The 15,386-nt window shown below is 41.1% G+C and overlaps 1 pseudogene; it reads right to left on the bottom strand.

The window, feature by feature from the left end:
* Positions 1-1,711: 1,711 nt before the first annotated feature.
* Positions 1,712-3,135, bottom strand: LOC141134566 (transcriptional adapter 1-like; annotated as a pseudogene).
* Positions 3,136-15,386: the final 12,251 nt, after the last annotated feature.

Here is a 15,386-nt window from a genome sequence, read left to right as displayed (position 1 = left end):
ACCTCCCCCATCCACTCCAATCCTCCACCCCTTTAACTCTACCTGCCTCCTCTGCTCATCTTTGCACCCACCTTCCTTACCTCTATACATCCCCTCCTTGCTCACCTGTGCACCCCAAACTGTAATTCCTTATCTGCCTACCTCTGCACACTCCACACCCAGCTCCCGCCGTGATTGGAGGCGCAGATCGTTCCTGAGGCAGACAGAATGGTGGTCTGCCTTTGTAAACAAGACAGATTGCCATTCTGTGACAGGAGAAGACAGAGATTTTGTGTTTCTGCTAAACAGGAACACAGATCCCTGTCTTCTTACAGTACAAGCATCCCCCCACAGTTAGAAAGCACTCCCAGGGAACACATTTAACCCTTTTATTGCTCCTGATGTTAACCCCTCCCCTCCATAGTATTAGTATAGTTACGGTGCATATTATTTAGCACTTATCACTGTATTAGTGTTACTGGTCCCCAAAAAAGTTTCAAAAGTGTCACTTAGTGTCCGATTTTTCCGCCGCAATGTTGCAGTCCCGCTATAAGTCGCTGATCGCTGCTATTACTAGTAAAAAAATAAAAAAAATTAAAAATGCAAAAAAATATCCCATAGTTTGTAGACGCTATAACTTTTGCACAAACCAATCAATATACGCTTATTGGGATTTTAGCATGTAGCAGAATAGATATTGGCCTAAATTGAAGAAGAAATTAGATTTTTAAAATTTTTTTATTGGATGTGTTTTATAGCAGAAAGTAAAAAATATTGTTTTATTGTATTTTTGTTTATAGGGCAAAAAATAAAAACCGCAGAGGTGATCAAATACAACCAAAAGAAAGCTCTGTTTGTGGGAAAAAAAGGACATCAATTTTATTTGTGTACTGCGTTGCACGACCACACAATTTTCAGCTAAAGTAACGTAGTGCCGTATCGCAAAAAATGGCATGATCATGAAGGGGGGTAAACCTTCCAGAGTTGAAGAGGTTAAAGAAAATGCAGCTGATTCATTTATTAATTTACTACACAAACTTCCTGGCAAGAAAGGCAATGGCACGCTGCCAAACGTAAATATCAGGGGCTGAGGTAGGATTCTAACATGCATCCCCTCCAGCCCTTATGTAATTTGAGACCACAACCCTATCTCTCCTTTTCCCTCTTCTTCCCCCTCTCACTTTTTTTTGCTGCCCCTGTCAATAATATCATAGAGTAAGGTAAAGTGGTTGTAAAAAGGCTCAAGGTTTTTTACCTTCATGTATTCTACACATGAAGTTAAAAAAACCTTATGTGTGCAGCAGCCCCCCCAACCCCCCTAAAACTTACCTGAGATCCATATCGATCCAGCGATGTGCACGAGAGCATATTATTTAGCACTTATCACTGTAGCAGCGTCTCTCCCAGGTCTCTTCCTCCTCATTGGTTGAGACAGCAGCGGGAGCCATGGGGCGGGCCAAGGCGCGCTCCATGTGTGATTGGACACACAGAGCAGTGGTTTGGGTGCCCATATAGCAAGCTGCTCACTAGGGGGGAACTCGGCAGGAGGGAGGGGCCAGGAGCCTGGCGGGGGACTTGAGAAAAAGAGGATCGGGGCTGCTCTGTGCAAAACCACTGCACAGAGCAGGTTTGTTATTTAAAAAAAAAAAATCTGTCCGTAATATCACTTTAACTAGACTGTATACAGCTGTGGTGTCTACCCTACCCTAAACTTGAAACATTTACTTGACACTTATATTCAACCATGATGATACCTTTTGACTAGTACTGTATAAAATACTCATAGTTTGTCTGTACTATTATCCTACATGTATTTCAATGTGCTTATTTGTTTTTTGATCTGTGAATGTTGAACCAATAAATAATATATATTTAAACAAACAATCTAATTTCTTTTTTTTTTTTTTTTTATTCTAGGAAATGTTTATTAAAATGATTGAATGAAAAGTGGTTTATACTGGTAACAAAAGAAAAGTCCAGCAAAATTCTCTGCATCTGATGTAGGCAGATGATCATACTTGGTTGTGTTGTTTAGATTGTGGCTAGAGCAGATCACTAGAACAAATAAACATAGCTATCATTTGATCGATTAGTCCACAGAAAAGTCTTTTTCTTTAACACAATAATCCCTCTTTGGCCGATAATCTTTGGCGGTGAATAACATCCTGCTGCAGCTCTTGATGGACTGGATGCCACAGGTTCATGAGTATCCTCTCCATGTTCAGTGCATATACAGTGTGTGAAGGGATAACTTCTCTGTGAATCTTTAAGGCTTCTAAAAGGTCATACATATTAACTGGTGGAAGGCTGAGAGGCAAGTTGTCTCCAGAACAGGCTAGTAAGAGGGCAGCTTGCTGCTCAGTATCATCAGGATGAACGTGAGTTCCAGGGTTCTGGTTTCCAGGAGAAGTGGAGAATGCTGGCGGACATTCAGCAAGCTGATTGTAGGTTGCCACACTGTCCCCAAGGTAAGTTTGAGGATTAATGTTGCAGCCGAAAGCATATCTGCAGTGTCCATCTTTGTGGCGATAGGCTTGTCTACGCGATACTACTGACGTCAACAGATCTTTTAGATGTTTCTCTAATGCATGGATGACAATGGTTACTGCTTCCCCCGTTACATTGTCCAGTCCATGTTCATATGCTGTAACGATCATCCTTCCCTCCGGTTGTCCTCGAGTGGGAAAAAGTCATAGTGTGGGAACATGGCTTCAGCTCATCATCTTCTTGAGGATCTCGGCTGACAAACTGCTGAGCTCCAGCCAAAGGATTCTGGGGCTGGAAGTGATGATCAAACTTCTGACGAACAGATGGAATCTTTTTCTTGCCCTTTGGTTTTCCAGGTTTAGCCGTGGTTCCTAATGCACTTGGTCCTTCAGGAGAGGAAATAAAGGATTTGGCAGCGAGTAAGAATAGCCAGGAGAAAATCATTGTGGGAGTGGACATTTTCTTGTGTGAGGAGCCTTCTTGCTTCAACATCAAACTCTTCTTTGCTAATTTTCTGCTTGAACCAGAGCTTCAGGTTAGCCCAATATTGCTTCACGTTTTTACACAGCGCTTCACTCAGACCCTTCTTGGCCGCCTCCAATTCGCTCACAAACATCGCCATTACCGGACACAAAATATACAAAATGATTCCATAAGACTCTACTCAGCCCGACCGCCCACACAATCTCATTTCTATTCCTCTTCAGCCTAGAACCAGCCTCCCCTTCTCCTGTACCCTTTGGATTGCCCGCTCTGTTTGTAACAAACTCACCACCATTCATGACTTATTTATCACAAACTCCCTGAACCTACTTGCAATTACTGAGACCTGGATCCAAGAATCTGACCTTCCTTCTCCTGCTTCTCTCTCCTATGGTGGCCTCCTGATGGACTCACTCTACTTTGCCCTAGAGTTGCCAGCTCATCCCTTTGATCTTGTTGAAATCAACATAAGGCTCCATTCACACTTTGCAATTTGGAATCCTGGGCAGAATCACCTTGCTTCTGCCAGCGATTACAAATCATGTGGTGATCACTGCACAGTGCGTGCTTGGGTGCCATTATTCCTTAATGGCAGTCCAAAAGCAATCAGATTCTGCCGCAATTGTCAAGTAAATGGGCTGGACCTATGTGACACACAAAATCGCATGCAAATAGCTCTACAAATTCACTCAGAAGGAACGGTCCCACTACGCAGTGATCTAGGTTGTAAGCTCTAATGAGCAGGGCCCTCTGATTCCTCCTGTATTGTAATTGTACTATCTGCCCTCATGTTGTAAAGTGCTGCACAAACTGTTGGCACTATATAAATCCTGTAGATTAATAATAATGTGAACCAAGCCTAATGTGAAACAATCAAAGAATTCAGCTTAGTGTTGTCAGATAAGTATATTACAGACTTGTGAGCAGTTGCAATTTATTCCTATTTCGATTGTAATGTACAGTGGGTATAGAAAAGAATAACCCCCTATAAAATAATCAAATTTTATTGCTTTGCAGCTTGAAATGAAGACAGGCACATTTTTAGTTTAATTCAGCTGTATTTACTCTATAATAACATCCAAATGAAAGATATAGCACCAACACGTCAGAAAAAATAAAAAAATATTCAAAAACAGAATCACCCTCCTCCTAAAAATGACTTGTAAACTTAATCAGATGGCTAATCACTCTCCCAATGTCACACAAAGCTCACACCTTTGACTTTCAACTGTGATCAGCTGTGGTCATGTTGATTAGCTCAGCATAAGGCTCGGTTCACACGGGGGCGACTTGTCAGGCGACCTAGCCGCCTGACAAGTCGCCTCCCGTTCTGTACAATGGAACCGTTCTAATCGGAGCGACGCAAGTCGCTCCGACTTAGAAGAAAGGTTCCTGTACTACTTTGGGGGCGACTTGCATAGACTTCTATACAGAAGTCGTCTTGCAAGTCGCCCCGGCAGTCGTGTGCAGGTCGCCTCGGTGAGGCGACCTGCAAGTCGTGCCGCGTCTAGTGTGAACCGGCACTTAAAGAGCTTTGCTGGAGCATTTCAATTATAACTAAAGGCAAAACTTTTCTTTTAGTTTTGGATAGAGCAGATTTATTTGGAAATGGAAAACTACGAAAAATGGGACTTTGAGGGCACATAAGTAATTCAACTATGAAAAAATAGAAATTATTTTTTTAAAGTTTTATTAGCTTAAAATTGCAAAATTGGACATTTAATTTAAAAGCAGTACATACTACATATATTGGTAGAGTTACAACCATATCAAATGGACACTTCCCTGCATTGGTATATTAAAGTCCTGTTAGTGATACAGACATTCCAATATACAATCATAAAGAAGAGAGAAAAGACAACTTCCCCAATATGCAATCGTAGAGACTGTATCAACGTAGATAAGTTGAATTGCAGGTGCAGTGATCCACTTGTGGATGTTCTCAGTATACTTATATACGCATGCTCAAAGCATTAACCACTTTAACCACTTCAGCCCCGGAAGGATTTACCCCCTTCCTGACTAAGCCATTTTTTTCAACACGGCACTGCATCACTTTAACTGATAATTACATGGTCATGCGATGATGTACCCAAACAAAATTGATGTTCTTTTTTTTCCCACAAATAGAGCTTTCTTTTGGCGGTATTTGATCACCCCCGCGGTTTTTATTATACACGCTATACACAAAAAAAGAGCGACAATTTTGAAAAGAAAAAAAAAAAAGGTTTTAATTTCTGCTATAAAACATTTACAAAAAAAAAAAAGTAAAAAAAAAAAAGTATTCATTAGTTTGGGTCAATATGTATTCTGCTACATATTTTTGGTAAAAAACAAAAACAAAACAAATCACAATAAGTGTATAGCGTTTACAAAATAGGGGATAGATTTATGTCATTTTTATTATTTATTTACTAGTAATGGCGGCGATCTGCGATTCTTAGCAGGACTGCGACATTGTGGCGGACAGATCGGACACCTAACTGACATTTTTGACACTTTTTTTGGGAACCAGTGACATTATTACAGTAATCAGTGCTAAAAATATGCATTGTTATTGTACTAATGACACCTGGCAGGGAAGGGGTTAACATCAGGAGCAATCAAGGGGTTAAATGTGTTCCCTCACCGTGTGTTCTAACTGTATGGGGGACTGTGTGACTGGGGAACACACACAGATCCATCTTCCTGCTTAGCAGAAAGACAGGATCTGTGTGATCTCCCCTGTCAGAACGGAGATTTGCCCTGTTTACACAGGCAGATCCCCGTACTGTCACTGCGGGGAACAATCGCGGGTCGCCGGCGGACATAGAGTCTGCCGGAACCACTGATTAGCTCCCCCACTGGCCAATGGGACACCCACAAATCGCCGTGTACGAGCTGACGCACACAGCAATTTACGGGATTGAGCCACATTGCCACAGTATAACTGTGATGGTTGTTCCTTAAGTGATTCATTTGCAGGGATTTCCTCTCCTTTCCTGTTTGGCTATGGGACAGGAAGTGAAGGGAAATCTCCCCAATGGGACAAATATGGCAAAATAAACCTTACAGGGGTTATAACCCTCCCTTACTCTATCCTAAATGAAAAAAAACAAGCTTTGCCTAGAGTTCTACTTTAAGTCCCTGGTAGTGCAACTGAAGCAAACAATCAACTATGAGTGGCAAGGTACGATCAAAAGATCTCTGGGATAAAGATGTGGATATGCACAAGTCAAGAGAGTGATACAAAAACATTCCAAAGACTTGACTGTGTCTGTCTTCATTTCAGGCTGCAAAGCAACACAATATTATTATAAGGATATACCCACTTTATAGATATACAAATGGGCATGAGTACAAGCCATATTATGGGTAGCTCATGATAACAAATGAATTTGGGTAGGAAAGAGTCAATAAAAGTTTTGCTAACATAAACTTTAAACAAGGTTTATTCAGACCAAGGAATTGTGTTGTAGCACTAAGAACTTCATACCAGACAGATAGGGTAAGAGTATGTCGCCAACAAGTAATTAATATGATAAATTCCCTTTGTCTTTCAGAATGGCAATATTCATGAACAATACAAAAAATAGAATTTAATAATTTCCCAGAGAGGAAAATCAAGCTGTTTAGATAGCATAGCTCAAAAGTTCTGAAGTTTATACATGACCTAAATGTGTTATGATGAATCACTTGGAATACACAATGATTTAACAAACTGCATACTTTGGAAGTGCTACTTGAGAAATACTACACTGTATATACACACAAAAACAGTATCCGAGAATACAGGACTAATGTATTCTGAAAAAAAAGTAGCTGAAAAAATGTTGTTTTTTTTCCCCATCTCTTTCGTATATATATATATATATATATATATATATATATATATATATATATATATATATATACTTTATATTAATTATTAGCCCATTTTTGGGGGGCTTTTATACCTAATCTCTTTTAAAATTCTTAAGGCTTATGCTGGTCATACACTTTGCTATGTTGTTGCAGTTTTTGAAAGCAGATTATCAGCTTTTAATTAAAGAGACTCGAATGGGCTTCAGTAATCTAACACATACATTTTCAATCACTCCCTTATTTTCAGCAATCAAAAACTTGCAAATCAAGTACAAATTGATCAAAGCCATTGCAATGCAGTCATATTTTCAGTTAAAAGCTGGAAGTGCCTTTTCAGCTGTCATGCCTCAACACTGGCATAATCAAATATGGAAGATTAAAATGGCTTTTTACATGTTTGTTTTTAAAAGCATGTGTAACATTTGTGAATAGTTTGATAAATTGTTGCGTGCCATAAACAATTGGCTTTAAAAATAATTAAATAAAATAGCGTTCATCTTTTTTTATCCTTTGTTGCCGATCTCCTGCAGCAACTTTGCAGACACTTCCTTTCGACATGGCTTCATGTCATTTTTCAAGGCCACTTTCCTTAAAGTGACAACAATGAAACACGCCTGTGCAATGAGTGTTGGCACTGCCGCTTTTTCTGACAGGGTAACAATGCAGGGAAACACTTGAGAGACAGGGACAAAGCATTGTCACCATAAACAGAAAGTGCCTGAACAAGCACCTTCATGGCAGGGTCAACAGATAATAATTTATTAAAGTGTCAGATTTAAAATGATTTCTGAAATTATTTTAACCTATTAAAACTCATGAGATTAAACGATTAGGTTTGAAATATGGGCATTCATTAGACCAGCTACATGTGTTTCCACATAAAGGTAACATTTTTGAAAGATTTAACACATAGGTGACATTTTTTAGATTACTCATTAGAGTGAGGGTCTATTTACACCAGATTATCAACGCATGCTAGCACATTTAGACTGGGCCAGTTCACACCATAGAAACGCAGTCCGGATGCGTTCCAGATGCTTTTCTGCATGCACGTTTTTGGTGCATTCCAGTGCGTTTTTGATGCAGTCCAGTGCATCCCCCCCTTTTTTCTTAAAAAATAAGGACGTGTGTTCCAGTGCATTTTTGGTGCTTTCGGGTGCAGGAAAAATGCAGCATGTTCTACTTTTTTTCTGGAACTGGAACTGCAAACACTGGTGTGAACTATGCCATTGAAAACCTACTTTTCATACAGAAAAAAATGCACTAGACTGCATGTGAACTGGCCCTAAAAGCAATGTATTTCAACATGTGAATTACCCTATGCTGGAAAGAGAACAAAAGCCTACGCAACGCATGTAAACACATGTAAAGTGCACTGCAATGTGCATAAACACGAGTTAAGGCAGTTTGTTGAGGTTTCCTTAAAATAAAAACGTACTAAAGGTAAAAAAAAGTATTACAGCGCAACACAATGCATGGTAAATTGGAACACAGCATGTCAATGCATGTTCATTTACCTGTGGTCAATGCACACATGTGGTGTGAATGGACCCTGCAGTGTTCATATGATGATCAAGATTTGAGCATTTATCCTGGGTTCACACTAGTGCGATGCAGGAACCAGCGCGATTCCAGCGCTGGTTCCCGCATTGCTCCTCTCCTGCAGGCAGTTCACACTGCCTTGTGCGAACCGCTGTGGGTGTCAGGGCCATCTTTAACTATCCCGGTCAGAGGCGTAACTAGAACCTTCAGGGCCCCGGTGCAAGAAACCATGATGGGCCCCCCTGCCCCCCTTCCATCCGACCCCCGGGTTTCCAATTTTGGGAGGGTGTCCATGGACATCCTCCAAAACTGTGCTTCCCGCATGCCCCCTGGGACATGCATTCAGCGCAATCACAGTGGCCCTTTACCATGTGATCAGCTGATCACATGTAAACAGACTTGCCGGTTATCCGCAGCCCTTTCATCCCACGCTATGTCTGTGTTAGGAAAAGACTGGCGTTAACTGTCAAGAATGTCAGTAAATTGTTTACACTGATAATCAGTGCCCCAATTATTAGTGACATCTATCAGTGCTCATCAATGCCACCTATTAGTGCCCATCAATTCTGCCTACAAGTGTTACCTATCAGTGCTCAATAATGCCGCCTATTAGTGCCCATCATTTCTGTCTATCGGCACCATCTATCAGTGCTCATTAATGCTGCCTAACAGCGTCCATCAGTGCCACCTATCAGTACTCTTCAATGCTGCCCATCAGTGCCCATCAATACTGCCTGAGTTCTGCCTATCAGTGTTCCTTAGGGCCCATCAGTGCCACATATCAGTGCAGCCTATCAGTGCTCATCAATGCGGCCTAACAGTGCCCATTAGTGTCTTCTATCAGTGCTCATTCGTGCCTTCTATCAGTGCCCATAAATGCCTTCTATCAGTGCTCATCAGTGAATCCTAACAGTGCCTTCTGTCAGTGCTTATCAGTGCCCCATAAATGTCTCCTATCTGTGCCCATCAGTGCCTTTGTTCTATCAGTGCTCATCGGTGAATTCCATCAGTGCCCATCAGTGCCATCTGCCTTCTCAGGACAGCACGGCTCTGAGCGGAGAGCGTGTCTCTCACGGAAAAGCAGCACAGAGACACTGGCATTGGACAGTTCTATCTCCCCCTCTGTCCGTCCTCTCTCGCACGAGATGACAGAGGACACAGCTGATCTGCTCCCCCTTCTCCCCCTTCCCTCTCCTGTGTGCACTGTGGAAAATGTGAGCTTGTTAGCTTCACACTTGACTGCCCGTGGAGCACACAGGAGGGAGCAGATCAGCTGTGTCCTCTGTCATCCCGTGCGAGAGAGGGAAATAGAACTGTCAATGCCGGTGTCTCTGTGCTGCTGTTCAGTGAGAGACACGTTCTCCACTCAGGGCCGTGTGAAAAGCAACCTCACTGTGCCCCCCCCGACAGTGACGGAATGCCATGGCCCCGTCGCAAGTGTGACTGTTGCGACCCTGGTAATTCTGCCACTGATCCGGTTTAAATTCCCTTGTCCTTTAAGTTTAGTTTGGTGCTGTGTCCCGATTCTCAGTGTGAAATGCTGCTACTAATGCTGCCCAGCTCTGCCCTATTGTGTACAGATGAATCACTTGCGGATCCTGTGTTTACATATAAATAACCGGCATTGATATGTAAATAGTATTCGTATGTAAATATAGTCGGCATTCATATGTATATCAAGCCCCCTTAAGGTCATATCCACCATCACCTGTACTGAATGCTGCCCGCTGTGGAGATAAATGGGCATGCTTGAAAGTCCTGCCTGCAACTGTTGTCATTAAGCCTAACATCTGCCTGCTCTGCAAACGTAAGCAAATTGGTGGAGGAGGGTAATGTGGGGTGTGCAGAGGTAGGCAGAGAAGGAAGTTTGAGGTGCACAGGTGAGCAAGGAGGGGATGTATAGAGGTAAGGAAGGTGGGTGCAAAGATGAACAGAAGAGGCAGGTAGCTTTAAAGGGGTGGAGGATTGGAGTGGGAAGGATGGGGGAGGTCTGGGGGTGCAGAGGTTAGCAGGGGTGCAGAGGTTAGCAGGGGTTTTAGGATGCAAAGGTGTACTGAAAGGGTGGATAAAGAGGTAGGTTGTAGGGCAGCCCAATTATTTCAATGGGCTGCTCAATGCGGAAGAAAGTCCCTAACGCTTTTTCAAAATCGCATGGTTGGACAGCACATGTCAGCAGATGTGTGAGGGTGTCATTAACAATTAATGGCACTGCTCTGTATCTGCTAAAGGGCAGCAAGTTTCTGTGGTTTCAGGAAAGCGTTACCGACACACACAAATGTGAATGCAGGCTAAATGTCTCAGTTACATTGGGGGTCAGTGTAAATCTTCTCATTACATTGGGGCTTGGTGTAGAATCCTTTCATTCACACTAGTGGCCAGTGTGAAGGTCCCCCTTACATTAGTGGTCAGTGTAAATCCCACCTTACATTGGTCGGTGGTTACTGTTAAATTTTCCTATTACATTAGTGGTCAGTGTAAATCCTCTCATTACATTGGGGCTTGGTGTACAATCTTTTTTATTCACACTAGTGGCCAGTGTGAAGGTCCCCTTCCTTACATTGGTGGTTACTGTGAATGCTTCTATTACATTAGTGGTCAGTATAAACCCCCATTACATTGGTGGCCAGTGTTTGAAACTCCTCTTTATATTGGTAGTCGGTAAAAAAATCAGCATTGCCATTGCTAACACCCTCCCCAGCACTGCCACTGATCCCAGGAGTCTTAGGATCCCTAGGAGTTTTCTGTCTATTGATGGGTCCCCTCACCACCCCAGGCCATGGTGTGCAGGCAGGGGGGAGAGCGAAAGTTAATGACACCCCCAGTTTGGTTCACAGATCACAGTGTGAACTCGCACAGGAATCGGATCACATAGGTGAGAACAACCATGCATTCCGATTCTAGTGTGGGGAAAAACAAGTCCCCTGCACTATTTTCTGTGTGAATCCAATACGAGTTCAGCCATACGACTGTATGGCTGAACTCTCATTGCTCAGAGATTGCATGTGATCGGCACCTGCAGTGCGGGTGCGAATCACATGCGATCTCTGAGATCGCGCTAATGTGAACTCGGGCTTAAGGTACGTGTAGCCACAGAGCTTACACTGGAGGGTTTCTGTAACCACTTCAGCTCTGGAAAGTTTAACCCCTTTATAACAAGGCCATTTTTTGTGATACTACATTGCGTTACTTTAACTGAGAATTGTGCGGTCGAGTGACGCTGTACCCAAAAAAAATCGATGTCCCTTTTTTTCCTACAAATAGAGCTTTCTTTTGGTGATATTTTTTGCGCTATAAACCAAAAACGCTGACAATTAAAAAAAAAAAAAAAAAATTACTTTCTGCTATAAAAGTTAACTAAAAAAAAAATTAAAAAAAATGTCTTCATAAATTTAGGTCAATATGTATTCTGCTACATATTTTTGGTAAAAAAAATTCCAATAAGCGTATATTGATTGGTTATAGCGCCTACCAACTGTGGGATAGATGAATGAAATTTTATTTTTTTAAATATTTTTTACTAGTAATGGCGGCGACATTGCAGCAGACAAATCTGACACTGACAGTTTTTGGGGACCAGTGACACCAATACAGTGATCAGTGATAAAATAAAAATAAAAAGCACTGTCACTGTACTAAAGACACTGACAGGGAAGGGGTTACATCAGAAGTGATCAAAGGGTTAACTGTGTTCCCCTGGGATTGTTTTCTAACTTCGAAGGGGGTGCATTTAGTGTGGAAAGACAGAAATTGGTGTTCCTGCTTAGCAGAAACACAAGATCTGTCTTCCCTTTTCAAAGAATGGGAATCTGCCTTGTTTACACAGACAGACCCCTGTTCTGCTGATCTCCGGAATGATCAGCGGGTCGCAACGGACATCGGGTACGTGCACGCGCCCCAGACCCGGAAGTGTCAGATCATGTACCAGGTAAGTGATATGGCACAGAGCGGCCACCTTGCCGCAGTATATTTGCATGGGGCAGTCACTAAGCGGTTAAAGTAGAGCCAACTTTTTTTTTTTTGGATAGAGTAAGGGGAGGGTTATAACCCCTGTCAGATTTTTTTTCTTGCCATCCCTGTCCCATAGGGGAGATCCACCTTTACTTCCTGTCTCATAGCCAAAACAGGAAGTGTGAGGAAATTCCTGAAAATTAAGAGAATCCCTTGCCCCCCCACCCCTATTTAAGTCACCAGAACTAGTGTCCCCATTGGAAGGTTTTTCCTCTGTTGTTTTAATTTCACTTTCAATGATAATAGTAAAAAGGACAAATAGGGTGAATCTCCCTAACGGGGCACAGAGAGCAATAAAATCGGACAGGTGGTCTAATTCCTTTCACGCCATCCAAAACTAAAAAAAAAAAAAAAAAAAAAAGTTTTGCCTTAAGTGATACTTTTAAACCTTTGTATTTAATTGCTGTTGGCTTCCATGTGTTCATTCACTTTTCCAATGTTTTCCCACCAATACCGGAAAGGAAATGTCTCATTAATCACAGACATCAGCTGTGGGACCACATCATCAGATTCCAAAAATGTGGGAAATTTCTTCAAAGAATAATATTATATAGTAATGTGAAGATCTTTCCCACTGTACTGTATGCCCATCTGGTATTGCAGTACATGTGACTAGGGAAATCAAAGATGAAAATCTGTGTCTAAGTGCAGCATCATTTTAAACTGTTGCAGTCATGCCACAGTGTTTGGCACCTATAACAGAAAATCTCTACTTTGGTCTTTATTAGGGAGGAGCTGAATGTTCGATCTGAACTTAGGTTCAGACCAAACATTGCTGCCTGGACATTTGGCTGAATCCCATAGGCGTGCGCAGGGGGTGTGCCAGGTGTGCCTGGGCACACCCTAATTACCCCTGGGCACTGGCTCCCCCTACTGATATTTCACCTAAGCCCCCCAACAGCGCTCCTAAAAAAAATTTGTAAAAAAAAAAAAAAAAAAATTAAAGTAGAATTGTAAAAAATAATATAAAAACAAAATTGTAAAAAATAGTACAAAAATAAAATAATAAAAATAAAAACCTGCTGACACCGTCGACTACCCTACTGTTTTTTACATGTATTTAGAAGAGTGTATGTATATGTGTGTGTGTGGTGTGTGTATATATTGTGTGTGTATATATATATATATATATATATATATATATATATATATATATATATATATATATATATATATATATATATATATATATTAATTATATATGTATATATATTTTTTATATATATAATATATATATATATATATATATATTTTTATATATATATATATATATATATTTTTATATATATATATATATATATATATATATATATATATATATATATATATATATATATATATATTTTTTTTATATATATATATATATATATATATATATATATATATATATATATATATATATATATATATATATATATATATACATACACACAGTATATATATTTATTACACACACACATGTGTGTGTTTGAGCTTTGGGGTGCACACCCTAATGCAATAGGCTGCGCACACCTATGCTGAATCCTGAACTTTCCTGTACAGTGGCAATTGCTTTGGCTAATGTCCCATAATGTATTGACAAAGCCATCATTGGTCAGAGTCTTGCATCTCAGGTGCAGCAGGACATTGACCAATAATGATGTTGACCTAAGTACAACCCACAGACTATAAAAGTCTGCTTTCCCAGCAATCTTGTGTCAGTGTGTTGGGAATGTAGTGAGGGATAGCTGCTGTGATTTAGTCAAAGAGTTGATTAGCACATTGTCCTGTACTACTACTGCTTTGTGCTTACTTTATCAGTACTATATTCTGTGCTGTATATTTACTAATGATACTTGGCAGTGAATTGCAAATTGTGTTGCTAGGGAGAAAGCCACAAGTTGTATTGCTGCTGCTCTCTCCATACATTTTTGTTTATTTAGGGGTGTTTCTGTTTGCTTAAAAAGTCATTTGTTTCTTTTACTTTTTCTTGAGTGTAAAAAAAATAAATAAAAATAAAGTTTTATTTGGCTGTAGTGTTTCTAGGTGGATGTTTGGGATTATGGTATTTTTTGTTTGTGGGTGGTATGTTGTGTGGGGCTATTTTTTTGTTTGTTACATTCTTTTACATTTCATTCTCTTTTATGGGGTCTGCAGCTTGAATCTGTTGGAGTCACCACAACAGGTGTTTTTTGTTTGCAGCGGCACATTTTAGATTGTAGAGGCTTAATCCACCCAAACACCACAGTTTACAATACAACCAAGGACCTCCCCACCCTTTCCAACAGCTGCAGATTAAATTAAAAGTAGGGAATAAGTACCACATTATGATAATCACATATGATGGGGAAATAAGTTCCCATGCAGCTATAAGCAGCCTTTCTTTTTCAGGTGCTTGGCATTGCTTTACAGCCAAATGAGGTGGTGTAGTTGCCAACCAAGCCTTCATTGTCCCTCTCCTCTATCACTCAGGTGCAAACTTGCTTGCAGTACACTGCAGCTGCCAAAGCATCCTATTCTGCCCCCTTAAGACGCGTACACACTGGCGGACTTTCCGACTGACTTTTTAACGAACGGATTTGCCTACACACGATCACACCAAAGTCCGACGGATTCATATGTGATGACGTACAGCAGACTAAAATAAGGAAGTTGATAGCCAGTAGCCAATAGCTGCCCTAGCGTCGGTTTTTGTCCATCGTACTAGCATACAGACGAGCGGCTTTCTGGGTCTGGCGGGGGTTACAACGTAAAGATTTGAAGCATGTTCCAAATATAAAGTCCGTCAGATTTTCAACTGGAAAAGTCCGCTGAAGGTCAAATGAAGCCCACACACGATCGGATTGCCCGCCGGCCCAGTCCGGTCAAAAAGTCCGACCGTGTGTACGCTGCATGTGTACGCTGCATAATTCACAGCTATTCCAGCCATTGCTCTGACAACTGTCACAGAGAGGTTTGCTGAATTATTTGTGTAGCAATAACTCACGGTGGAGCTGCTGATTTAAAGCGGGCTGTTTCCGTCACCTTTTTACCTGTAGTTTCACCAATACCAGACTAATGCCCGT

The sequence above is a fragment of the Aquarana catesbeiana genome, linkage group LG03 (genome assembly GCF_042186555.1).
Source record: "Aquarana catesbeiana isolate 2022-GZ linkage group LG03, ASM4218655v1, whole genome shotgun sequence".
Lineage (NCBI taxonomy): Eukaryota > Metazoa > Chordata > Amphibia > Anura > Ranidae > Aquarana > Aquarana catesbeiana.
This window is presented reverse-complemented; position numbering and strand designations above follow the sequence as displayed.